The sequence below is a fragment of the Salvelinus namaycush genome, chromosome 12 (assembly GCF_016432855.1).
Source record: "Salvelinus namaycush isolate Seneca chromosome 12, SaNama_1.0, whole genome shotgun sequence".
In the NCBI taxonomy this organism is placed as follows: domain Eukaryota; kingdom Metazoa; phylum Chordata; class Actinopteri; order Salmoniformes; family Salmonidae; genus Salvelinus; species Salvelinus namaycush.
This window is the reverse complement of record NC_052318.1, coordinates 13,639,557-13,667,217: the sequence shown is the minus strand read 5'-3', so window position 1 is coordinate 13,667,217 and position 27,661 is coordinate 13,639,557.

Here is a 27,661-nt window from a genome sequence, read left to right as displayed (position 1 = left end):
TGCAAGAAATTGCCAAGAAACTGAAGATCTCGTACAACGCTGTGTACTACTCCCTTCACAGAACAGCACAAACTGGCTCTAACCAGAATAGAAAGAGGAGTGGGAGGCCCCAGTGCACAACTGAGCAAGAGGACAAGTATATTGGAGTGTCTAGTTTGAGAAACAGACGCCTCACAAGTGCTCAACTGGCAGCTTCATTAAATAGTACCCGCAAAACACCAGTTTCAACGTCAACAGTGAATAGGCGACTCCGGAATGCTGGCCTTCTAGGCAGAGTTCTTCTGTCCAGTGTCTGTGTTCTTTTGGCCATCTTAATATTTTATTTTTATTGGCCAGTCTGAGATATGGCTTTTTCTTTGCAACTCTGCCTAGAAGGCCAGCATCCCGGAGTCACCACTTCACTGTTGACGTTGAGACTGGTGGACAAAATATGTGCTTTTCTTTCAAATGCAAGGACATTTCTAGGTGACCCCAAACTTTTGAACGGTAGTGTACATCTAATGCAATGTCCAAGCATTAGTCATCAGCAATACATTCAGATGCTACTTAACAGAGGTTATTGGTTCCAGCTGCTATATTTGTCTTATTTTGTCTGTGACAGTTCCCTTGTGAGGGTGGCAAATGGCACCTTGTCGAATTAGATTAGAAAGGCTAGTCAGACCCCCCACCACCCCCTTTGCAAAACTGTCTGATGCTACACAAACTATGTGCCATGAATTTATATTGGCTCGTGACCTGTGTGTACATCTTAGGCTGGATATTCCTTGAGTGATAATGCTAGTGCGAGCTGTTTCCCAAGGGGGGGGGGGGGGGGGGGGTGTATTTTTATTTTCGGTCAGTGTGCTTTTGGGATTTGAGGTTTGTTGTGGATGCAGTGATGCATCATGGGATTTTTTGTGTGTGACATGATTGACTCCGTGAAAGCAACAGTTGAGGTAAACAACTCTTGAGCGCTCATTCTCACTGAGGCCTTATTTGCTTCAGGGTCACTGAGAGGATTGATTTGAGAAAATGTATTGTGCCTCCTTCTTTTGTTTAATTGCGCATTAGATGTTTTGAAATCTGAATTGCAATCTTGCCGAGTGCAAATAAATCTCACCTTGTTTGTGACGAGAAGGACAGCCCAAGACGGCATGATTTGTATCTCGCAGGCTACATGTGTAGGACGTCATATTGCTCTGACTGGAAGTTCTGTACCGAGCTGGAGTTATTATTTGTCTCGCTGTTTGTGTTCAGGTACAAGGACAGTAGAAAATCAAACATTGAACCTACGTTTTAAAATGTTATTGGTTCTTGAGCGAACACAAGTCTCTTCATGTGAATTAAGAGCTTAGGTCAAGAAGAGCTTGCATGTAAATCTGGTTCTTTTTACTTATTATTTTTCATTCTCTATAAAGCAAATAGTTACACCCTTAAGGCTACAAGTTTCAAACACAATACATGTAAGCACTTTACCAGCCAAGATGAAAACAAGACTAGCACGGTTAAAACATGGCCCTGAAAGTCATTGTTCAACCTAGCACAACAAACTACAGCACAATACCCCGTCATGTGATGTAGTAATATCCATTAAGTAAATGAGCCTCAACAACATCCCCCTGCCTTCTCCTCATTGAGTGAAATTTCTGGGTTTGATTTAGGCACAGAATCGCCCTGCCAGGTTGCTCTGAAATGTAATTTAAATAGAGTAGCGCCCCTTCGCTCTGTTTTCTCCAGTCTCTGAGTTGTCATGTTCCATCAGGTAGCTGTAACTTCATCATTAGCATGACAGCTTTATTGCAGCTATCTCTGCCATTACTCTCTTTGCCAATGTTTCTGCTGAAAGGGAATGATATTAAAGCTCTTCAATCCCTGCGATGCTATTACCTGCAAAGTGTTTACGCCAGAGCCTGAGTTATGCCAGAGGCTTCTTCTCGCCTTTAAATACTGCATGGGGGCCTCAAGAGCCAGGCAGGGACAGCATACCCTCCTACTGGGTCACTGGTGTATTTTGGGCTTCTCCAAATACAAGTTAATGCGCTGTAATGGCCCAAGTGTTGCATATATATTATAAAAGAGGTGTTTTGTTTCCTTGTCTTTTAAATAAATCGTGATTTGTGCAATATCCCTGTAGGTCAGATTCATACAGATGCCCAACCTGGCTCAACTGAATGTTATTTTACACATTTCCATAATGAAGACTTGACTACATACCCACCTGTAAAGCAGAAATGCCCTACAGGCTATGCCAGCATGAGGGCAATAACAACAGTAGTTGCTTAAGGAACCCTCTGGACTGAATTTCTCCTTCTCCTTGGGTCTCTGGTTGTGTGCTCCCGTGCATGTGCATGTGTCATACGATACACAATGGGAAAAAGCTCCATTAGGACAGACCAGGAACACAGAGGTCCAATCTCGTATTGATTCCCAGGACAGAATTGATAGCCGGCACCACTACACTCTGAAACTCAATCCACTGGCTCCAGCCATTAGGGCCTCTTTATTTTTCTACTGTCTGATGGCCCTCAGTCTTGGCCTGCCTGCTTTCTTTGCATAATTCAACACGTGGACCCAATGGCTCCCAGGCAAGCTCATTTATATGATGTATTATTTATTCTTTGTCTGAGGCTGCCTCATATGGACTGATTTTGAGGTATTCATCTACAGGGTGAAAGGGGTGTTTGATTTCCACTCGTCTTTGTGTCTGAGTCTTTCGGTCTTTCTTCGCACCCTGTTGACGCACCAATCTGAATACGATATGTGGATCCAGTTTGCTGTGTGTGGTGATGGACAGACCATTAGACCATTACTATTCAGCAGACTATACAATTGGCATAATTTTGTGACAAATTCTCTCTGATCTGTCCTTGTGATGGCCAGCTGTCAAGCGCATGTACACACACTCACTCACACACACACCACAGAGACACAACCATGGGGAGTCAAGCGGTGTGTTAACCTAAAACCAATCTCTCACAACATCACCTGATCCCAGACTCCAGTGTGTGTGAGTAATCACTCGGTTCTCCACTATATAGAGTGAAATACAGCCAGAGATTTAACTGCTGTCAACCACATGACCTTTCTGTGGAAATCAAAGCAACTTTTCCAGTATATTCCCAGTTAGACACCAGGAGACAGGTGCATCAGCGTTAGAACTGCTAGTGGTGCTCGTCAAGCCCCTTTCTCAGGAGAGGCTCGCGGGACGGGAAACATATGACACATTGGAATTTCCAAGTAAATTACATTTCCAATTGAAGAGGCAGATGACACTAATATCACACTTGGCTTGGCAGCTCTTAAAGCACTCGCGAGGAGAGAAGAGTGTTGGGTCCATAGAGGGACGCAGCCGCTCACATCGCTCTCTCCAAACCCAACTGCATCAATGGAACCGTGGGGTAGGGCTCTGATTGGTTGACTGTCTTGACACGGAAGACAAATGATCAACGAAGGAGTCTGTACTACTCAGAAGAAAGGGGCGGTTTTAGATATGTTTGTTTTGGTTTTGTTGCTGTTTTTCTTTCCCCTTATCCTCGCCTCCATCTCTTTGTGATGTGCAAATGCAGATCTTGATGGCTCTGATGATTTTGAATAGAGAACCCCCTATAGTTTTTGTTTTCAAAGTAGTCGTCAATGCCCCACATTAGCTCATTGTTTCATGGTTAATGTATGAGCGTATTATTCATGTAATATTATCAGATGTGTGTTTTTTTGCCAAAATGCCTTGTATGATAGACTTAGCTGGGAGCATTATCGGTTTGTCATGTGACACCTTGGTTTATTATGTTTGTTTGTGTCTTCTTTACTTTAAAAAAAATCCCAAATATGTTGTTTGGGTGGAATGTTTCTTTACGTTCCTGAAGTTAATTAAAAAGTAGGCTAAGTAATATCAAGCAATTCCTTATCTATCAAAATCCTGATGATCAAGATGCCTTATAGTGATAGTTCACCACCAATGCTGTATTGATAAATCGTTTCTACCTTATGCTGTACCTTGGAAATAGTATGGAGGAGAGTAGTATAGAAATTTGTTGTTGCAATTGAGGGATTCTGTATGACTTATTTGCTAATGGCTATAATTAGTATTGGCTATTAGGGACCCTTTCCCTAATACACTTAACCATATGACCCAATAGATCAAAGTTTTGTTTTAGAAAACTATATAAAAGATATTGTAACTACCAATGCATCATCAGTGTATTCCCCCAGAACAGTGGTTCCCAAACTTTTTATAGTCCCCTACCCCTTCAAACATTCAACCTCCAGCTGCGTACCCCTTCTAGCACCAGGGTCAGCACACTCTCAAATGTTGTTTTTTGCCATCATTGTAAGCCTGCCACACACACACTCTACAATACATTTATTAAACATAAGAGTGTGAGTTTTTGTCACAACCCGGCGAAGTGACAAAGAGGTCTTATAGGACCAGGGCACAAATAATAATATAATAATAATCAATCATTTTGCTCTTTATTTAGTCATCTTACATATAAAACTGTATTTGTTCATCAAAAGTTCAGGGGCCTTGATTTAACAAAGTTAACTATTTTCACAGTAGTGTCCAAAACGTCTTTCAAGCTGTCAGGCATTTCCTTGGCAGCAAGAGCCTCTTGGTGGATGCTGCAGTGTACCCAAGTGGCGTTGGGAGCAACTGCTTGCACACGCGTTACCACTCCACTATGTCTCCCTGTCATGGCTTTTGCGCCATCAGTACAGATACCAACACATCTTGACCACCAAAGTCCATTTGATGTTACAAAGCTATCCAGTACTTAAAAAAATATCCTGTCCGTTTGTCCTGGTTCCAGTGGTTTGCAGAAGAGGATGTCTTCCTTAATTGACCCCCCATAAACATAACGGACATATACCAGGAGCTGTGCCAGGCCCGCCATGTCTGTTGACTCAGCCAGCTGTAACGCATTTAATTCACTGGCTTGTATGCGAAGCAGTAATTGTTTAAAAACATCTCCTGCCATGTCACTGATGCATCGTGAAACAGTGTTGTTTGATGAAGGCATTGCCTGTATAGCTTTTTTGGCCTTTTCCCCCAGCATGGTCCCAGCCATATCTTCGGCAGCAGGAAGAATTAAGTCCTCCACAATAGTATGGGGCTTGCCTGTCCTAGCCACTCAGTAGCTCACCATATAAGCCCCTTCTTATTAATGGTATCTGTTGCTTTTAAACATGTCTTACTACTCGCAGGTCATCTTTATTCTCGCTCAAAAAACTCCTGTGGCTTATTTTTCAAATTGTTATGTTTCATTTCTAAATGTCTGCGCAAGAGTGAAGGTTTCCCGCGATAGAGTAACGATTAATGTGATTGGATGTTAATTATTGACTAGGCTACCTGTATTTGACATTGTGTTGTTCTTTCACTGAACACTAGATGGTTAAATTTTATTTTTGGCAGAGCAACGAGGCTACCCATGCGAGAAAAACAATCTCACCCAAAATGTATAGCCCCGCTGGAAAATATAAATGTACTGTTAGAAAATGTGAATAATTATTCATAATTAAAAAAATAATAATAATAATATATTATAAATAAAGAATGGGAATCACATTGTTATTTGATTTTCCCCCCGACGGCATTGTGCGTACCCCAACCTGCCCCAGAAGATGCCTTTTCATTGAAAACCCAATGATCTAATAGCAGGCTTATCTCTATTTTACAATGACTCAGCATCATGTCACTCCCTAAAAGAAGAACCAGACCCCACCACTTATGTCCACTCATTTTATGAATTACATGGATTAGATTGTGCCGAGTGAGTGTAAAATATGTTAAAGAGTGTGTCATGGCCTTTGGGCCCTTCTTCTCACAGATATGACGGAGCCAGAGAAAGGAGTTAGAGCCAGCCGCATGCAACCCATCGACCCTCTTCAAGGTCACTGCAAGCCCCGCAATTATGATCGGTGCCATCTTCGGTTGGAAAACTAGTCCTCCCCCCTGCCCATGAGCCCCCCCCCCATTATAAATTCACTTGGATTTGATTTCCATACCCCAGAGCTTACAGGGTTTCCACAAGCTCCGGCCAACAAAGCATCTCTACAGGTCGAGTCAGCTCATCTGAAATTGGACGCGCATGAGGGACCAGCGAATGGAGCCTTCCAAGGCTTTAGTCAGGGCTGTTGAATTTAACATGAATGCGGGCGCTACTCCTCAAAAACTTTTACATTTTATGGGGTGTAAGAATATGAAAGGGGGGGAAAATCTGTCTTTGTCATCTTTTGGGGGACATTATTTGTTTGGGGTGTTATGAATGGCATTATGCTTCAAAGTTATTTGGTGAATATTTCAGTATTCCAGCTTTTGTAGTTATATCTTTCCTACATTAAATGGCAAATGTCAAGAGAAAGTACAAAACTATTTAAAGATGTCTGGGTATACCAACATTGAATACATCTCACCCTGCACCTACCAATCTGGAAAGATGGGCTTTGAACACGATGTGATCAAAAAGCAATTCTTCAGAGAGGTTGATGATCACCCTGACGTGACAGTACCAATCCCCACTGATCCTCATCAAGTGTTCCTCTTCTATGCCTCCCCTTCCACCTCCCTGAAAAACAATATTTTTGTATATTTTTCCCACTACTCCGAATGTAGAAGTACTTCAATGAGGCATCTCTTCTCCATTGATCACAATGCGAGTGAGCGGCAGAGGAGTCGAGTCTTTCAGTCTGTCTTTCTGGGGCTCAGGTAGATATCACAGTTCTCCTGTTATCAGATTATCAGGGCTCAGTTCAGACTTTAGACCCCACGTTGGTGCAATATTTTCTTCTTCTTGAACTGCACCGTTGGTTAAGGGCTTGTAAGTAAGCATTTCATGGTAAAGTATACGCTTGTTGTATTCAGCGCATGTGACAAATTAAGTTTGATTTTATTTGAGTGAAGGAGAAAGTTGGAGCAGCGGCAGCCATTGAGATGGAGTGTGGCAGTATTTTACCAGCATGCACCAGGGTGTCGAGGAAGAAGAGATAAGAGACAGAGAGCGCTGAGAGAGCAATGCCTCCTCCAAAGTAACGAGCAATGTAGGAGCAATGCCTCCTCCAGCCTCTTCAACACAGGTTTGCTGAAAGATCGATGCAAATCCACATGAAAAGAGCGGTTTTGGAAACCCTTAACCTTCTTTTGAAGGGGCTTGTTTTTGCTGAAGGTGCGATGTGAATACATGAAGGTGATAGAGATAGAAACAGACTCTTGATAGAACTAGAAGCTAGCGAATTTGTTCTATTTTTTATATTACTAGAAGCTAGGGAATTTGTTGTATTCAGAATATGACATTCTCTTTGCCCAATTTTTTGTTTGACATTGTGTATGGTAGGGATTTTGCAGCAGTTACAACAGGGAAGGTTTTGTGTTTAGCCATGTCCCCAGCCAATTAAAATATGCCAGGCATATTGTTACATGCAGTCCAATTGATGGGTTCACATAATTAAATGGCAAAACATGTCAGCCAGAAAGAGGAGACAATCGTGTTCAAATGCATATTCTTTCAAGGAAGGTTTTTTGGGGGGAGTTTGGTTTAGCAGCACTGATGACAAGGAAATTGTTTGCTTCGGAATGTAATCTTCTAATTTGATGACATAGGCTTGAGTACATGGAAGTTAATTTGGCACAGGCAAATGTGATTGACTCACATGCTGTACATGCAAAAAGGAATTAGGAGGGTTTTTTACTCTGAAAGCAGCAATTGAGGTCAACTGGTTTGGAGCTGCGTGCTGCAAACAAATGGAAACTACGCAAACATGAGATTATTTTTACTTGAAATCAGGGCCCATATTAACAAAACCTTTCGGAGTAGGAGTGCTAGATCTCAGATTAGTTTAGCCTTTTAGATCACATTGAAAGAGAGACATATGGACAGGTGGGTAGTCCTACTCTGAGACGCTTTTTGAGTATGTGCCCAAGAATCACCCCTAAAATAACCAAGATGAGCAGGCCACTATTGTGGTTGAAACAAATGAGTGGGAGGTGGGGATGAACCACTTAGACTAGAGCATGGGGGGAGGTTAGTGATGGATGGGTCAATACTCTGGGGATGACTGCTGTTTCCTTTCTCGCCTGGCCATGCACACATAATCACATGTTTGGCGAGCTGTCTGCTCCCTGTGACCGCTTGTCCGACAAGGGGGCGCGAGACAGGTGCTGTGGCCTGACATTTAGTGTCCTCCCCACCCCCTACATTACCCCCCCCCTCGCTTTAATCCGCCCTTTGTGAGCGATTAGCAATATCCTCAACTCCAGGGAAGCAGGGCGGTAGGGGGTGACAATGCCCCACCACTAACTACGCTGTCTAATGTAATTACCCTCACATGCTAGCAGAAGTGGTGGTGGTAGTGGGGGGATTGATTTTTAGGGAGATATAGGGGACCGACAGCTGCAGCGGGAGACAGTAATGTGTAACAAAAAGAGGGGGCAGGATCGCCGCTGGCCCAAAATAACCCCATTAGGTGAGGGGGTTCAATTCGATTTTTAGCAAGCGCCAAAGAACAGGGTAACGTTACCCACTTTCTGGAGGTTGATATGGAGGCTGTGTGCTTGTAAACGAGTGTGTCTAAGCACGGGTTGGCCTGAATCTCCTCAGCTCTGTCCATATCGTAGCTGACAAAATGAGACTTTTAAATCAACCCTGCAGCACTCCACTAGAGACCGAAAGAGAGAGAGAGGGAGGGCGGGAGGGAGGGATGGAGAGAGGGATTAAAGATGAGTTATTATTTTAACTTCAGCCCGTCTAGTCCTTTGTGGTCTTATCACGCCGGCCCACGATTTGATGCAATAAACTTCGGCAGGACCCATTTATACACATTGTAAGCTCTGAAAGCCGTTTGTGTGGGCGGCAGCAGTCGCTATCTTCCACGTTTGAAATGTGCTATTAGATGTTCCTCTGTTTTGGCTAGAATGTTTCTGGGAGGCTGGCTAAAGACCCACGCCCTTGGCTTTGTAATCAGCTGGTCTGCTATGTTTTTTCCCCCTCTCTGAATATCAACTAGCTCGTGCTAGGCTAGTGTTATTAGCGCCCTCCCATGCTGTTAGCTGTCTGCGCCCAGATTTACATAGCCGCCATAAATAAAATACATGTATACAGAATGTACTCCAGTGAACTCATGCATTATTCATGTACAGGTGCCATATATTCATACATTCTGTAAATAATTGAGATATTGTATACAGTCTGTCGTTATAGAATAACTATCTTCAAAGTAATGACTCGGGACGTCGGGTTTGATATGAAAGCTTCTTTTAGTAATAATTCTTGATCACGTTACATTTAACAACTTTAGATTCTACAGAGCAATGCAAATAAGATGCTAGCGTAAAGGAGACAAATAATCACCTGTTAATTGCACTTAACTAGCGCGTTCACTCTCTACTTCCTGTCGCAAGGCATTCTGGAACTTGCAGTCAAAGCGTAATTCAATACTAACCAATACAATTACATATGTAAATAACTGTAAAGAAATATCTTTAGATACAGCTCAATGAATTAACTTAAACATTAACTCTGTAACACATTAAAACCTCTTATGGCTGCAAGCCCGAGGTCGGTACACCTATGACAACATCCCCCACCCCCCCCACACTGATTAGCATCGCTAGCATAGCGTCACAATTAAATAGTAGCATCTAAATATCATTAAATCACAAGTCCAAGACACCAAATGAAAGATACAGATCTTGTGAATAAAGCCACCATTTCAGATTTTTAAAATGTTTTACAGGGAAGACAAAATATGTAAATCTATTAGCTAACCATGTTAGCAAAAGACACCATTTTTCTTTGTCCACCATTTTTTCTCAACACCAGTAGCTATCACCAATTCGGCTAAACTAAGATATTGATAGCCACTAACCAAGAAAAAACCTCATCAGATGACAGTCTGATAACATATTTATTGTATAGGATAGGTTTTGTTAGAAAAATGTGCATATTTCAGGTATAAATCATAGTTTACAATTGCACCCACCATCACAAATCGACTAGAATAAATACACAGAGCAACGTGTATTACCAATTTACTCATCATAAAACATTTCTTAAAAATACACAGCACATAGCAATGGAAAGACACAGATCTTGTGAATTCAGACAATATTTCAGATGTTCTAAGTGTTTTACAGCGAAAACACAATAAATCGTTATATTAGCATACCACATATGCAAACGTTACCAGAGCATTGATTCAAGCCAAAGAGAGCGATAACGTAATCATCGCCAAAATATATTAATTTTTTCACTAACCTTCTCAGAATTCTTCCGATGACACTCCTGTAACATCATATTACAACATACATATAGAGTTTGTTCGAAAATGTGCATATTTAGCCACCAAAATCATGGTTAGACAATGACAAAAGTAGCCCAGCTGGTCAGAAAATGTCGTGCGCCATATTAGACAGTGATCTAGTCTTATACATAAATACTCATAAACGTGACTAAAAAAATATAGGGTGGACAGCGATTGATAGACAATTTAATTCTTAATACAATCGCTGAATTACATTTTTTTAATTATCCTTACTTTTCAATACAGGTTGCGCCAAGCGAAGCTACATCTAACAAAATGGCGGCATAAGCGATTAACATTTTTCGACAGAAACACGATTTATCATAATAAATTGTTCTTACTTTGAGCTGTTCTTCCATCAGAATCTTGGGCAAAGAATCCTTTCTTGGGTCTAATCGTCTTTTGGTCGAAAGCTGTCCTCTTGCCATGTGGAAATGCCCACTGCGTTCGGCATGAACTGGAAACGTGCCCAGAGGTTCAAAGTCTCAGAAAGCAATGCCTCAAAATCGCACTAAACGGATATAAATTGCTATAAAACGGTTTAAATTAACTACCTTATGATGTTTTTAACACCTATAACGAGCAAAAACATGACCGGAGAAATATTACTGGCTAAACTAAAGCTTGGAAAAAGAGCAGGTCCGTGTCCACCTTGCATCAGGCGCAGCTGGAAAAGGGACACTACCTACACGTTGTGCTGTTTTATAGAGGCTCTGATTGCGCAATCGACTCCATTCAAAGCGTCACCACGTAATGACATCCAGGGGAAGACGTAAGCAGTGTTTGTATCCTCATAGCATTCACAGGGACCTTTAAACTGACTCCAGATCAGGGGCCAAGATGTCTGAAATCTGACTCCATGTCAGGGAAAGTGCTGTAGAATGAGTTCTGTTCCACTCAGAGACAAAATTTCAACGGCTATAGAAACTAGAGAGTGTTTTCTATCCAATAATAACAATAATATGCATATTGTACGAGCAAGAATTGAGTACGAGGCCGTTTGAAATGGGCACCTATTATCTGGCTACTCAATACTGCCCCTGCAGCCATAAAAAGTTAAAGTTACAACATCCTCCCCCCCCGATGAACAACTGTGTTCATCTAGATCTCTAGGCAGTATATCAACTGAATAGGTCTCCTCAACAAAGTCCCTGAAGCAGTACGAACTGAACATGATCTAACTAGGCCATCTCGGCCTGGAAACAGTTCCTCAATCTTTCCTAGTTTCCAGGTTTGTCTGGGTGTGTTATCTTCTCCTATGAGTACAACGTCACCCGCTTTCAGTGGGGTGGGCTGTGGTGTATCACAGCGGTGTGCTGACTTTAGATCCAGCAAGTAGTCTCTTCGCCAACTGTTCCAGAAGCTGGTCACAAGTCTCTGCCTGTACTTCCATCTGCGTGTCATGTCCTCCTTGTTTAGCGTTGGGTGCTGAGTGTCAGCTGGAAATGGCTTTGGAGGCAAAGAGGTTAGTCGTTTACCCACCAGGAAGTGTGCTGGGGTCAGGGGTTGTGGTTCATCCACTTCATTGTGCACGAAGGTCAGAGGCCTAGAATTTAGAATTGCTTCAACCTCTGTCAGGACTGTGCACATCTCTTCAAAGTTGAGTGAAGCTCTCCCAAGAACCTTTCGCAGACATGTTTTCACTGACCTGACAAGTCTTTCCCAGAATCCGCCCCACCAGGCTGCTCGTTCGGCGATGAACCTCCAGGTGATGCCCCTTTCTGAGAAGAAAGCCAAGAGTTGGGGCTCTTCGATTGCCTTCCACAGCTCTTTCAAGTCCTGATCAGCTCTCTTGAACGTTTTTGCATTGTCTGAGTATCTGTACTTGTTGGGCAGAACCCATGGGTGCTGCTCTCTGAATGTGAAGCTGGACTGTTGCAGTCTTCCTCCTACACTGAGTAGTTCGTGTTCGTCCAGGAACGGTTTCAGTTCTCTGATTTTACAGTCAGGGTTAAGGCTTTTTCCTGCCTTCAGTAGTTTGATCTCCTGTCCAAAACTCTGTTGTTGTGTTACCTTAATCCAGTACTTTTCTGCATCGAACAGTTCGTCAGCAGTCAGTTCACCTTGCATCTTTATGTTTGTACGAGCATTGGCTATGAATCTCTTTATCCAGGCGGTGACTCTGAACACTCTTTTCAGTTTGCTGTACCTTTCAAGCTCCAACACAGGTTCAGTGATGTCTGTGCTGTTTGCTGCGAGTTGTACAGTAACCTGGCAACTGGACTTGAGTTCTATATTCACCTCTTCCGGAACTTTGTTATCATCAGTCTCTTCGGACTGATTGGGTGATGTCAGAATTCTGGGTCCATTCCACCATAGCTCGCTCTGTGTCAAGTTTCGAACAGTTTGTCCTCTTGTAGGGAGGTCAGCTGGATTAGTTTTCCCTTCAATATGTGACCATGACTCTGGATTGGTCAAGGACTGGATCTCCGTCACTCTGTTCGCAACAAACTGTTTCCATTTCTGAGCTGAGCTGCAAATCCAATGCAGCACGATCATCGAGTCTGTCCACATTTGGATCTGTTTTTCTTCCAATTTCAGTGTGGTCATCAAGTTGTTTGCGAGTCTCGCTCCAATCACAGCTCCCATGAGCTCCAGGCGTGGCAGCGTCATTTTCTTGAGTGGGGCTACCCTGGACTTGGATGCGACTAGACTTGTTTTTTTTCCCTGCCTTGTGATTCACCTTGCAAGTAAGCTACTGCACTGTAAGCCCTTTCACTTGCATCACAGAACACGTGTAGTTTCAGAGTGTGGCTATTCTGTGGCCGCATGTCTGTTCTGGACCACCTTGGTATGGTGAGCTGGTGTAACTGGGGTAGTTCTGAACACCACTGTTGCCATTCTCGTGTCAGATCAGGTGGTAATTCTTCGTCCCAGCTGAGTCCCCTCTCCCACATTTCCTGGAACATGCACTTGATCCTGATGGTGAAGGGAGTTAAGAAACCAAGAGGGTCGAAGATACGTGCAGACGACTGTAGAACACTTCTCTTTGTGTTTTCCTTTAGAATGCTCAGTAGCGGCCTGAGATCAAACACAAAGTCATCCGTTTCCGGTCTCCATACTAAACCTAAAACCTTCAGCACTAATCCTTGTGTTTCTAGCGTCAACGGGTGGTCAGTTGTCGTACTCTCCTCCCATTTTGTTTTTAATTCAGGAGAGTTGGTCATCCACTTGCAGAGGTCCATGCCTGCAATCGACAACATTCGCTTTGCAGTTGTTGTCACAAGGTAAGCCTCTTCAACATTGCGTGAACTTGCAATGAAATCATCTACATAGAGTGACTCTCTCAGTATCTCTACAACTTCTGGTTGTTCTGTTTCATATTGTTTCAGGTGCTTCCTGATTGTAGCTGCCAGCAAAAATGGACTTGGGGAAGCTCCAAATACCACTCTTTTCATCCTCAGCACACGCAGCTCCTCTTCATTTTCTCCCCTTGGTGGGCCTGTGAGCCATAGAAATCTCACGGCGTCTCTGTCTCTCTCTGCTAGGGATATCTGCAGGAAAGCTTTCTTGATGTCTGCCATGAATGCGATCTCATGTAGTCTGAACTTTATCAGAACGCTGAGCAGATCCGGATTCAGGTTCGGTCCTGTGAGTAGACAGTCATTGAGGGATGGACAGCCATCTTCATGGGACGAGGCATCAAACACCACTCTCAGTTTTGTTGTCACCTTGTCTTCTCGGAGTACTGCATGGTGAGGTAAGTAGTATTTTACGTTGTCTGCACTTGATGCGTTGTCCTTGGGCACGTCCTCTGCCATATCCTGTTGTAAGTAGTCCTCTACCACTTCATTGTATCTGCTGTACAACGTCACATCCTTCTTCAGTCTTTTCTTCAGACCTTCAAACCGTTTCTTGGCGATTCTATAGTTGTCTTTTAGTTCTGGCATTTCTCGTTTCCATGGCAACTCCACGTGGTATCGACCATCTTTGAAGGTGGTTGTTTCCTCGAACCTCTGTAGAGCCTCGGTTTCCTCTGTGTTCTGTGTTTTCTCGCTTATAATACCCAGAGACTCAAGCTCCCAGAATGTATGCAGTTGTTTGGAGACTAGTGTGTCTTCATCAAGTGGGATGAACATGCAAGTTGCCTCGGCGACACTTGACATGAACACGGGTCCCTGCACCGACCATCCAAAGGTGCTCTCTAAAGCAACCAGCGTCTCCGTCAGTCGCTCCACTCTGCCTGATACTATCTGCCAGTAGTAGTCTGCTCCTATCAGGACAGAGAGTTCAGTATCATTGTCATCTCCTGGAAAGTCTGCGAGCTGCAGTCCCTTTCTATTGAGCTCATGTCGAATCTGTTCACCAGGAACCTTCATCACAGCTGTGCACACTTGTGGGGTTTCAATTGCCTCTATCTCTATTCTCTGCTGTTTGTCCCAGACATTCTCCAAGATGACTTTCACTGTGTTGCGTTGGGATGTTGCTGGGGCAGAGGAGCCAAACGTGTGAAGAGTGAGTGCCTCTTGTCTGATTACTGGTAGCTTCAAGCCCTTCACAAGGTTTTCATGTATGAAGCTTCTCTGACTGCCTCCATCTAGTAAGCAACGAGCTATCTTCCTGCCCGATGGGCCTTCTACCCATGCCTTTGCCGTTTGTAGCAACACAGTGTTCTGTCCATTTGGTTTCATCTTCAATGAATGGGGAATAACTGAGGAAACAACAGCATCTGCAGAAACAGTAGGGGGTTGCACCTCACTCCTCTTACCAGCACACACAGGAATGTGATGTCTGCTTCCACATGTTGCACATGACACATCTTTGACTTTACAGAATTTTGCTATGTGTCTCTGTCCTAAACATACAAAGCATCTTCCCATTTTCTTTAGTTTCTCTTTGCGTGCAGCAATATTGTGGTCAGGGCAGTTTTCTGATTTGTGGTCTGCACTGTCACAGAATAGACAGTTTTGTTCCTTCTGGCTGGCTGTATGCAGTGCTGCAGCAGAGGGCATGTTGGGTCTTTTTGTTTTCATTTCATTGGAGAAGCATGACTTGTTCCATGGTTTGCTCTCTTTCTGTTGGTTGCATGATCTTGTCATTTGTAGCGCTCTCTCCCTGCTCTGAACCTCCTTCTGTAGGAAACTGACAATCTCAGACACTTTCCATTCATCATCTACTCCCCTCTGACGACTATAGTCAAGAGCTATGTCCTCTGGAATCATCTGCAGTAAGATTGGGCATAGTAGGCTTCCATAGGTTTCTGACACTACACCCAGTGATTCCAGGCTCCTAATCTGAATTTCACATTCATCATATAGCTGCCTCAATGCATTTAGATCAGAGGATTTCTTCACAGGAGTGAGATTCAGCAGCTTTGACATATGAGCACTAATCACAAGATCTTTCCTTCCAAATCTGCTCTTGAGTAAAGCGATTGCATCATCATAGTTACTGTCTGTTAACATCAGTCCTGCTACTGCCTTTGCAGCCGGTCCAGTGAGATATGTTTTCAGATAGGTAAACTTCTCTTTATTACACAGTGAATCATTGTTGTGAATAGCAGTCTCATACTGACTCCAAAACTCCTGCCACATACTGACATCTCCATAGAATTTCTCAATAATCAACTTTGGTAGCCTTACAGATTGTCTCTGTGATCTGTTGGAGTTAGCGTCACTCACCTGTGCTGATAGTGGATTGAGAACCTGTATTTTCTTTATCACTCGTTGTGCACGGCTCTTCAGCATGATCACGCGCTCTTTGTAATCCTCCGTGCATGCAATCTCTGCCTCCAATGCGTCCAATGGCGTTAACTGTTCAATTCCACGATCAAGTTCAAACAAACTGTTCTCCTTAGCTAACAGCAATTCCAACAATGTACTCAAGTGATCGGTATCCGGATTCGACTGGGATATTTCCACGTCAATCTGATTCAAAATCCGTGTTGTGGCACCTCGAATGGTACCCCGCTTTCGTCTCATTCTTTCGGTTTCATGCCGACGTTCCTCCTCAGCCATTTCAGCCGCTTCTTCGTCGCAGCTCATTTCCCGGGTTTCGGCACCAAAAATATAGAATAACTATCTTCAAAGTAATGACTCGGGACGTCGGGTTTGATATGAAAGCTTCTTTTAGTAATAATTCTTGATCACGTTACATTTAACAACTTTAGATTCTACAGAGCAATGCAAATAAGATGCTAGCGTAAAGGAGACAAATAATCACCTGTTAATTGCACTTAACTAGCGCGTTCACTCTCTACTTCCTGTCGCAAGGCATTCTGGAACTTGCAGTCAAAGCGTAATTCAATACTAACCAATACAATTACATATGTAAATAACTGTAAAGAAATATCTTTAGATACAGCTCAATGAATTAACTTAAACATTAACTCTGTAACACATTAAAGTTACAACAGTCGTCTCCCTTTAAAATATGAATTGTTTCGTTTTTTTCTTGTTTTTGACCTCTCTTCTGGTTCCTCTTCCTCCCTGCTGTGCACATTACCTGGTGCAGGTAAGGCCCTATTCTTCGAACTTCCAAAACTATAGGAGTGGAACTTCACATGACCCTTTGTAGTGTGTGGTTTCTTTTATCTCTGTCCTAGTTTTACATCTATGGCTCATTATGAAATGTTTTGATGGTCCTCGGTCTGTGGTTTCAACATAAGTTAGCCTTACCTATCTATTCATTGTGTGTGTGTGTGAGGATGACTTATCTACTCATGCTCAATAACCTAATGGTTGGTGTGTGTGTCCCTGAGTCTGTGTGTGTGTGAGGATGACTTATCTGCTCATGCTCAATAACCTAATGGTTGGTGTGTGTGTCCCTGAGTCTGTGTGTGTGTGTGTCCTCCCCTCAGACTGTGGCATGATTTGTGTGATCCCTAGCTACTGCCGGGGCATAATGCGATTATGATTATGATTGATTAGCATTAGGTTGCAGCAGGTGTCAACCGGGGGTTGATTAAGGCATAAATGATGGTCGCCCTGATCACATTTATGACTAAGGGTCCCAGCCCTCCGCTGTGCAATTAGCACTTTTAATGGCCTGTCAATTAACAGACCCACTTCCCACAAGTCATCCAAACACACGCATGATCACAGCAATGACGCCACCCGCACCACCAACTCACTTATATTCTGCTGCAAATTGCTTTCGGGTGACAGTGCCAAACCCTAAACTCAAGCCTCAGTAAATGACGAGATACGGGGGAATGATGGGATCAGAGAACAAATGCACTGCTGGTGGTCCGTGTTTCCTCTGTCCATTGTTTCCTCTGTCCATTGTTTTCTCTGTCCTTTGTTTCCTCTGTCCATTATTTCCTATGCCCATTGTTTCCTCTGTCCATTGTTTCCTCTGTCCATTGTTTCCTCTGTCCATTGTTTCCTCTGTCCTTTGTTTCTTCTGTCCATTGTTTTCTCTGTATATTGTTTCCTCTGTCCATTGTTTCCTCTGTCCATTGTTTCCTCTGTCCTTTGTTTCCTATGTCCATTGTTTCCTATGTCCATTGTTTCCTCTGTCCATTGTTTCCTCTGTCCTTTGTTTCCTCTGTCCATTGTTTCCTCTGTCCTTTGTTTCTTCTGTCCATTGTTTCCTCTGTCCATTGTTTCCTCTGTCCTTTGTTTCCTCTGTCCATTGTTTTCTCTGTATATTGTTTCCTCTGTCCATTGTTTCCTCTGTCCATTGTTTCCTCTGTCCATTGTTTCCTCTGTCCATTGTTTTCTCTGTCCTTTGTTTTTGGCCTTCAATAATGAATGAGACAACTCGGAGAGAATGTAACTTCAGAACACGTTTGATCCCCCCCCCTCCCCAACCTCACACACATTGAAACATCTGGTGGCTTTTTTTCAGTGGAGAGGACAGTGTGTTCAAGGAGCTAATGGTGTCTGACGCGTTTGTTTGCCGCTGCTTAAGCATGTCAAGCCACAGCTGGAAAATCTCTCTACCTCTCTGCACCAATATTTGGAGTCAGGCTTTTCTGTCTGATGCTGACTGGCAGGGCCTATCTGTACTGTAGTCGAGGGGGGGGGGGATACAGAGATACAGAGACAGGAGGTAGAGTGAGAGATACAGAGACAGGAGGTATAGTGAGAGAGACAGAGACAGGAGGTATAGTGAGAGATACAGAGACAGGAGGTATAGTGAGAGATACAGAGACAGGAGGTATAGTGAGAGATACAGAGACAGGAGGTATAGTGAGAGAGACCGAGACAGGAGGTATAGTGAGAGAGACAGAGACAGGAGGTATAGTGAGAGAGACAGAGACAGGAGGTATAGTGAGAGATACAGAGACAGGCGGTATAGTGAGAGATACAGAGACAGGCGGTATAGTGAGAGACACAGAGACAGGCGGTATAGTGAGAGAGACAGAGACAGGCGGTATAGTGAGAGATACAGAGACAGGAGGTATAGTGAGAGATACAGAGACAGGAGGTATAGTGAGAGATACAGAGACAGGAGGTATAGTGAGAGAGACAGAGACAGGAGGTGGGGGGGGCAGTGAGGGAATGGTGAAAGAGAGTGAGACAGGGAGGAAGGAGATACAGTAGAGAGAGGGCGGGATAGATTGGGTGCTGCACGGTAGCTGTGGTAGCTGTGTTCGGAGCTCAAATTGACCAAGGTCCTCTGAGTCTTTCCTAAGCGTGTTTGCTTTGCTGATGTGTGTTGCTGGCAGTGGAGGCCACGAAGGCAGTGGAGGCACGAAGGTGGCAGGGGCCACGGGGAGGGAGACAGCGGCTGCTTCCCTCCCTCCGCCTGCTTTCGCTTCGTGTTTGTGGCCTAACGGTCTCCCACTGCGCGGCGAAAGGCTAAAGTGTAGCCGACCCTCGTGTTGGATGTGCACGCTGTTCCCCCCGCGGCATTGGTCCAGACAAGGACCCCTGACTGGGCATCTGATGTGATGTGTTGCAGTGGCAAACCAACCGTTTCTTATCTAGTGTGTTATTCAATGGAATCAATTGTTTTTAGGTAAAATACTATTCCCCATGCATGCGCATGAAATTATAATATACACAATGTCTGTAACTTGAGACAACTACCTTATACCTAGTATGACAGATAAAGCCATATAACTTGACAGGTAATAACCAAATGTACATACACCAATCCTCATGGGAGGAGAATCATTTAGCAGTGATATGAGGGTTTTTGGATGCTAGACAGACAGTGCTAGGCTATATTAGGAAAGCCTCCCCCTATCTGGGCCCCATTTTCCTCCAGAGAGATCATCAGGCCTTCATTACTGGCCTGCCACTCTGTGGAGTCGGGACTGGTGTTACCTCAGTACCAGACCCTGTATCTCTCCTCTGTTTCTCTATCTCTCTCTCTATCACTCTTTACAGCTCTGTTTCTCGCTCCATCTCGCTCTCCCCTTCCCTCCATCTCTAACTCTCTCTCTTTCCCTCCTACCCTCCTCATCCCTCCATCCTCTCCACTCCTCCGTCTCAACCCGTTAATGTGACGTCCTTGGGCTTTTTTGGAGTTATTAGCCATGTATCAGTTGAAGCGTTCTGCGTTCATTACAATCTTGACAGTGAGGACCAAGGTGTGGGGAACGACGGCACATGCGTTGCACTCCAATCAGCTCGCCGCGTCCTTGGGGGAGAGAGATGTACTGTAGGGAGAGAGACATGTACTGTAGGGAGAGAGACATGTACTGTAGGGAGAGAGACATGTACTGTAGGGAGAGAGAGATGTACTGTAGGGGGAGAGAGATGTACTGTAGGGAGAGAGACATGTACTGTAGGGAGAGAGACATGTACTGTAGGGGGAGAGAGATGTACTGTAGGGAGAGAGACATGTACTGTAGGGTGAGAGACATGTACTGTAGGGGGAGAGAGATGTACTGTAGGGAGAGAGACATGTACTGTAGGGAGAGAGACATGTACTGTAGGGGGAGAGAGATGTACTGTAGGGAGAGAGACATGTACTGTAGGGAGAGAGACATGTACTGTAGGGAGAGAGACATGTACTGTAGGGAGAGAGACATGTACTGTAGGGAGAGAGACATGTACTGTAGGGAGAGAGACATGTACTGTAGGGAGAGAGACATGTACTGTAGGGAGAGAGACATGTACTGTAGGGAGAGAGACATGTACTGTAGGGAGAGAGACATGTACTGTAGGGAGAGAGAGAGACATGTACTGTAGGGAGAGAGAGAGACATGTACTGTAGGGAGAGAGACATGTACTGTAGAGAGAGAGACATGTACTGTAGGGAGAGAGAGATGTACTGTAGGGAGAGAGAGATGTACTGTAGGGAGAGAGACATGTACTGTAGGGAGAGAGACATGTACTGTAGGGAGAGAGACATGTACTGTAGGGAGAGAGAGATGTACTGTAGGGAGAGAGAGATGTACTGTAGGGAGAGAGAGATGTACTGTAGGGAGAGAGACATGTACTGTAGGGAGAGAGACATGTACTGTAGGGAGAGAGACATGTACTGTAGGGAGAGAGACATGTACTGTAGGGAGAGAGACATGTACTGTAGGGAGAGAGACATGTACTGTAGGGAGAGAGACATGTACTGTAGGGAGAGAGACATGTACTGTAGGGAGAGAGACATGTACTGTAGGGAGAGAGAGATGTACTGTAGGGAGAGAGAGATGTACTGTAGGGAGAGAGACATGTACTGTAGGGAGAGAGACATGTACTGTAGGGAGAGAGAGATGTACTGTAGGGAGAGAGAGATGTACTGTAGGGAGAGAGACATGTACTGTAGGGAGAGAGACATGTACTGTAGGGAGAGATACATGCAGGGAGAGAGACATGCAGGGAGAGAGACATGTACTGTAGGGAGAGAGAGATGTACTGTAGGGAGAGAGACATGTACTGTAGGGAGAGAGACATGTACTGTAGGGGGAGAGAGATGTACTGTAGGGAGAGAGACATGTACTGTAGGGAGAGAGACATGTACTGTAGGGAGAGAGACATGTACTGTAGGGAGAGAGACATGTACTGTAGGGAGAGAGACATGTACTGTAGGGAGAGAGACATGTACTGTAGGGAGAGAGACATGTACTGTAGGGAGAGAGACATGTACTGTAGGGAGAGAGACATGTACTGTAGGGAGAGAGACATGTACTGTAGGGAGAGAGACATGTACTGTAGGGAGAGAGACATGTACTGTAGAGAGAGAGACATGTACTGTAGGGAGAGAGAGATGTACTGTAGGGAGAGAGAGATGTACTGTAGGGAGAGAGACATGTACTGTAGGGAGAGAGACATGTACTGTAGGGAGAGAGACATGTACTGTAGGGAGAGAGACATGTACTGTAGGGAGAGAGAGATGTACTGTAGGGAGAGAGAGATGTACTGTAGGGAGAGAGACATGTACTGTAGGGAGAGAGACATGTACTGTAGGGAGAGAGACATGTACTGTAGGGAGAGAGACATGTACTGTAGGGAGAGAGACATGTACTGTAGGGAGAGAGACATGTACTGTAGGGAGAGAGACATGTACTGTAGGGAGAGAGAGATGTACTGTAGGGAGAGAGAGATGTACTGTAGGGAGAGAGACATGTACTGTAGGGAGAGAGACATGTACTGTAGGGAGAGAGAGATGTACTGTAGGGAGAGAGAGATGTACTGTAGGGAGAGAGACATGTACTGTAGGGAGAGAGACATGTACTGTAGGGAGAGAGACATGTACTGTAGGGAGAGAGACATGTACTGTAGGGAGAGAGACATGTACTGTAGGGAGAGAGCCATGTACTGTAGGGAGAGAGCCATGTACTGTAGGGAGAGAGCCATGTACTGTAGGGAGAGAGCCATGTACTGTAGGGAGAGAGCCATGTACTGTAGGGAGAGAGCCATGTACTGTAGGGAGAGAGCCATGTACTGTAGGGAGAGAGCCATGTACTGTAGGGAGAGAGCCATGTACTGTAGGGAGAGAGACATGTACTGTAGGGAGAGAGACATGTACTGTAGGGAGAGAGACATGTACTGTAGGGAGAGAGACATGTACTGTAGGGAGAGAGACATGTACTGTAGGGAGAGAGACATGTACTGTAGGGAGAGAGACATGTACTGTAGGGAGAGAGAGATGTACTGTAGGGAGAGAGACATGTACTGTAGGGAGAGAGACATGTACTGTAGGGAGAGAGACATGTACTGTAGGGAGAGAGACATGTACTGTAGGGAGAGAGACATGTACTGTAGGGAGAGAGACATGTACTGTAGGGAGAGAGACATGTACTGTAGGGAGAGAGACATGTACTGTAGGGAGAGAGCCATGTACTGTAGGGAGAGAGCCATGTACTGTAGGGAGAGAGCCATGTACTGTAGGGAGAGAGCCATGTACTGTAGGGAGAGAGCCATGTACTGTAGGGAGAGAGCCATGTACTGTAGGGAGAGAGCCATGTACTGTAGGGAGAGAGCCATGTACTGTAGGGAGAGAGCCATGTACTGTAGGGAGAGAGCCATGTACTGTAGGGAGAGAGACATGTACTGTAGGGAGAGAGACATGTACTGTAGGGAGAGAGACATGTACTGTAGGGAGAGAGACATGTACTGTAGGGAGAGAGACATGTACTGTAGGGAGAGAGACATGTACTGTAGGGAGAGAGACATGTACTGTAGGGAGAGAGACATGTACTGTAGGGAGAGAGACCATGTACTGTAGGGAGAGAGACATGTACTGTAGGGAGAGAGACATGTACTGTAGGGAGAGAGCCATGTACTGTAGGGAGAGAGCCATGTACTGTAGGGAGAGAGCCATGTACTGTAGGGCGAGAGACATGTACTGTAGGGCGAGAGACATGTACTGTAGGGCGAGAGACATGTACTGTAGGGAGAGAGACATGTACTGTAGGGAGAGAGACATGTACTGTAGGGAGAGAGACATGTACTGTAGGGAGAGAGACATGTACTGTAGGGAGAGAGAGATGTACTGTAGGGAGAGAGAGATGTACTGTAGGGAGAGAGACATGTACTGTAGGGAGAGAGCCATGTACTGTAGGGAGAGAGAGATGTACTGTAGGGAGAGAGACATGTACTGTAGGGAGAGAGACATGTACTGTAGGAGAGAGACATGTACTGTAGGGTCTCTCTCCCTACATGTCTCTTTTCCTACATGTTCTCTTTTCCTTACATGTCTCTCACCTCGCCTACATTCCTCTCTCCCTGCATGTCCTCTCTCCCTGCATGTCTCCTCTCACCACATGTCTCTCTCCCTACATGTCTCTTTTTCTTGCATGTCTCTCTCCCTACCTGTCCTCTTCCCTGCACATCTCTCCCTACTGTCTTCTCTCCCTACATGGTCTCTTTTCCTGCATGTCTCTACTCCGCTACTGTCTCTCTCCTACTGTCTCTCTCCCTACATGTCTCTCTCCCTACATGTTTCTCTCCCTACATGTCTCTTCTTCCTGCATGTCTCTCTCCCTACAGGTCTCTCTCCCTGCATGTCTCTCTCTCCTACATGTCTCTCTCCCTACATGTCTCTCTCCCTACTGTCTCTCGTCTACATGTTGCCTCTCACCTACATGTCTCTCTCCCTACAGTCTCTCTCCTACATGTCTCTCTCCCTACATGTCTCTCTCCTACATGTCTCTTTTCCTGCAGTCTCTCTCCCTACATGTCTCTCTCCCTACATGTCGCTCTCCCTACATGTCTCTCTCCCTACACGTTTCTCACCCTATCATATCTCTTTCTGATGTCTCTCTCCTACAGTTCTCTCCTGCATGTCTCTCTCCGCATGTCTCTCTCCTGCATGTCTCTCTCCTTACATTCTCTCTCCCTACATGTCCTCTTTCCTACATGTCTCTTTTCCTACATGTTCTCTTTTCCTACATGTCTCTTTCCTACATTTCTCTCCCTGCATGTCCTCTCCCTGCATGTCTCTCTACTTACATATCTCTCTCCTTACATGTCCTCTCCTACATGTCTCTTTTCCTACATGTCTCTTTTCCTACATGTCTCTCTCCCTACATGTTCTTTCTCCCTGCATGTCTCTCTCCCTACATGTTTCTCTCCCTACATGTCTCTTTTTCCTGCACATGTCTCTCTCCTACATGTCTCTCCTCCTACATGTCTCTTTTCCTAGCATGTCTCTCTCCTACATGTCTCTCTCCTACATGTCATCTCTCCCTGCATTCTCTCCTCCCTGCATGTCTCTCTCCTTTACATGTCCTCTCTCCTACAGTCCTTTTCTACATGTCTCTTTTCCTACATGTCTCTCTCCCTACATGTCTCCTCTCCCTACATGTCTCTCTCCTACATGTCTCTTTTCCTGCATGTCTCTCTCCCTTACAGGTCTCTCTCCCTACATGTCTCTCTCCCTGCATGTCTCCTCCCTGCATGTCTCTCTCCCTGCATGTCCTCTCTCCTTCTGTCTCTCTCCTACATGTCTCTTTTCCCTACATTCTCTTTTTCCTACAGTCTCTTTTTCCTACATGTCTCTTTTCCTACATGTCTCTCTCCCTGCATGTCTCTCTCCCTGCATGTCTCCTCTACTTACATATCTTTCTCTACATGTTCTCTCCTACATGTCTCTTTTCCTACATGTCTCTTTTCCTACATGTCTCCTCCCTACATGTTTTCGTCTCCCTACATTTCTCTCTCTCCTACATGTCTCTCTCCCTACATGTCTCTTTTCCTGCATGTCCTCTCTCCCTAATGTCTCTCTCCCTACATGTCTCTCTCCCTACATTCTCTTCCTACATGTCTCTTTTCCTGCATGTCTCTCTCCCTACATGTTCTCTCTCCTACATGTCTCTCTCCTACATGTCTCTCTCCCTACATGTCTCTTGTTCCTACATGTCTCTTTTCCACATGTCTCTTTTTTTCTCTACATGTCTCTTTTCCTACATGTCTTCTCTCCCTACATGTCTCTCTTCCCTACATGTCTCTTTCCTACATGTCTCTCTCCGCTACATGTCTCTCTCCCTACATTTCTCTCTCCTACATGTTCTCTCCTACATGTCTCTCTCTCCTACAGTTACACATTCTCCTCTCTACATATCTCTCTCTCCCTACATGTCTCTCTCCCTAGATGTCTCTTTCCTACACGTCTCTCTCTCTCTCTCCCTACATTCTCTCTCCCTACATGTCCTCTCTCCCTACAGTCTCTCTCCCTACATGTCGTCTCTCCCTACATGTTTCTCTCCTAACATGTCTCTTTCCCATGCTCTTCTCCCCTACAGTCATGTCTCTCTCCTGTCATGTCTCTCTCCCTACAGTACTGTCTCTCTCCCTACATGTCTCTCTCCCTACAGTCATGTCTCTCTCCCTACTAGTCTTCTCCCTACCTACATGTCCTCTCTCCCTACTGTCTCTCTCCCTACATGTCTCTCTCCCTACATGTCTCTCTTACTTCCTCCTCGCATGTCTCTCTCCCTACATGTCTCTCTCCCTACATGTCTCTCTCCCTACATGTCTCTCCTCTCACTACACGTTTCTCCCTTACATATCTCTTTTTCCGACAGTACATGTCTCTCTCCCTACATGTCTCTCTCCCTAGCATGTCTCCTCTCCTTCATGCTTCTCTCCTTACATGTCTCTCTCCCTACAGTACTCTTTCTCCTACAGTCATCTTCTTCCTACATGTCTCTTTTCCTACATGTCTCTCTCTTCCTACATGTCTCTCTCCCTGCATGTCTCTCTCCCTGCATGTCCTCTCTACTTACTATCTCTCTCCTTACATGTCTCTCTCCCTACATGTCTCTCTTCCTACAGTCTCTTCTTCCCTACATGTCTCTCTCCCTACATGTCTCTCTCCCTACATGTCTCTCTCCTACACTGTCTCTCTCCCTACATGTCTCTCTCCCTACATTCTCTCCTCTCCACAGTTACATGTCTCTCTCCCTACACTGTCTCTCTCCCTACATGTCTCTCTCCCTACATACTGTCTCTTCTCCTACATGTCTCTTTCCTACTGTCCGCTTCCTACATGTCTCTCTCCCTGCATGTCTCTCCTCTGTCTCTCTCCCTGCATGTCTCTCTACTTACAGTATCTCTCTCCTCTACATCTCTCTCCTCCTAGTCTCTTTCCTACATGTTCTCTTTCCTACATGCTCTCTCCCTACAGTCCTGTCTCTCTCCCTACATGTCTCTCTCCCTACATGTCATCCTCTCCCTACATGTCTTCTCCCTAACATGTCTCTCTCCCTACATGTCATCTCTCCCCTAATGTCCTTCTCCTCCTACATGTCTCTTTTCTCCCTACATGTTTCTCTCCCTACATGTTCTCTCTCCCACTGTCTCTTTTCCTACATGTCTCTCTCTCCCTACATGTCTCTCTCCCTACATGTCTCTCTCCCTACACTTCTCTCTCCCTACATACTGTTTCTCTCCCTACATGTCTCTCTCCCTACAGTACACATCTCTCTCTCTACATACTCTCTCTCTCCCTACAGTGTCTCTCTCCCTAAGATGTCTCTTCCTACAGCGTCTCTCTCCCTACATAGTCTCTCTCCTACATGTCTCTCTCCCTACATGTCTCTCTCCCTACGTACTGTCTCTCTCCCCTACATGTACATCTCTCCCTACATGTCTCTTCTTCCTGCATACCGTCTCTCTCCCTACATGTCATCTCTCCCTGCATGCTCTCTCCCTACTGTCTCTCTCTCCTACATGTCTCTCTCTCTCAGCTACAGTCTCTCTCCCTACATGTCTGTCTCCCTACAGTTTCTTCATCCACGTACATGTCTCTCTCCCTACATGTCTCTCTCGCTACAGTCTCTCTCCCTACATGTCATCTTCCCTACACAGTTTTCCACCCTCACTACTATCTCTTTTCTAGCATGTCTCTCTCCCTACATTCTTCTTTTCCTACATGTCTCTTTCCTACATGTACTCTTTTCCTACATGTTCTCTTCCTACATGTCTCTTTTCCCTACAGTACTGTCTCTCTCCCTGTCATGTCTCTCTCCCACATGTCTCTCCTACATGTTTCTCTCCCTACATGTCTCTTTTACTGCATCTCTCTTCCCTAAGTACTCTCTCTCCCTACTGTCTCTCCCCTGCATGTCTCTCTCCCTCATGTCCTGTCTCTCCCTGCTGTCTCTCTCTCCTCTACATGTCTCTCTCCCTACATGTCATCTTCTCCTACATGTCTCTTTTCCTACATGTCTCTCTTTCCTACAACATGTCTCTTTCCTACAGTGTCCTTTTCCTACATAGTCTCTCTCCTGCATGTCTCTCTCCTGCAGTCTCTCTACTCTACATATCTCTCCTCCCGTACATGTCTCTCTCCCTACATGTCTCTTTCCTACATGTCTCTTTTCCTACAATGTCCTCTCTCCCTACAGTTTTCTCTCACTACATGTGTCTCTCTCCCTACATGTCTCTCTCCCTACATGTTCTCTTTTCTGCATTCTCTCTCCACTACATGTCTCTCTCCCTACATGTCCTCTCTCCCTACATGTCTCTCCCTACATGTCTCTTTTCCCTACATGTCTCTTTCCTGACATTCTTCTCCCTACATGTACTCTCTCTCTCCCTACATTCTCTCT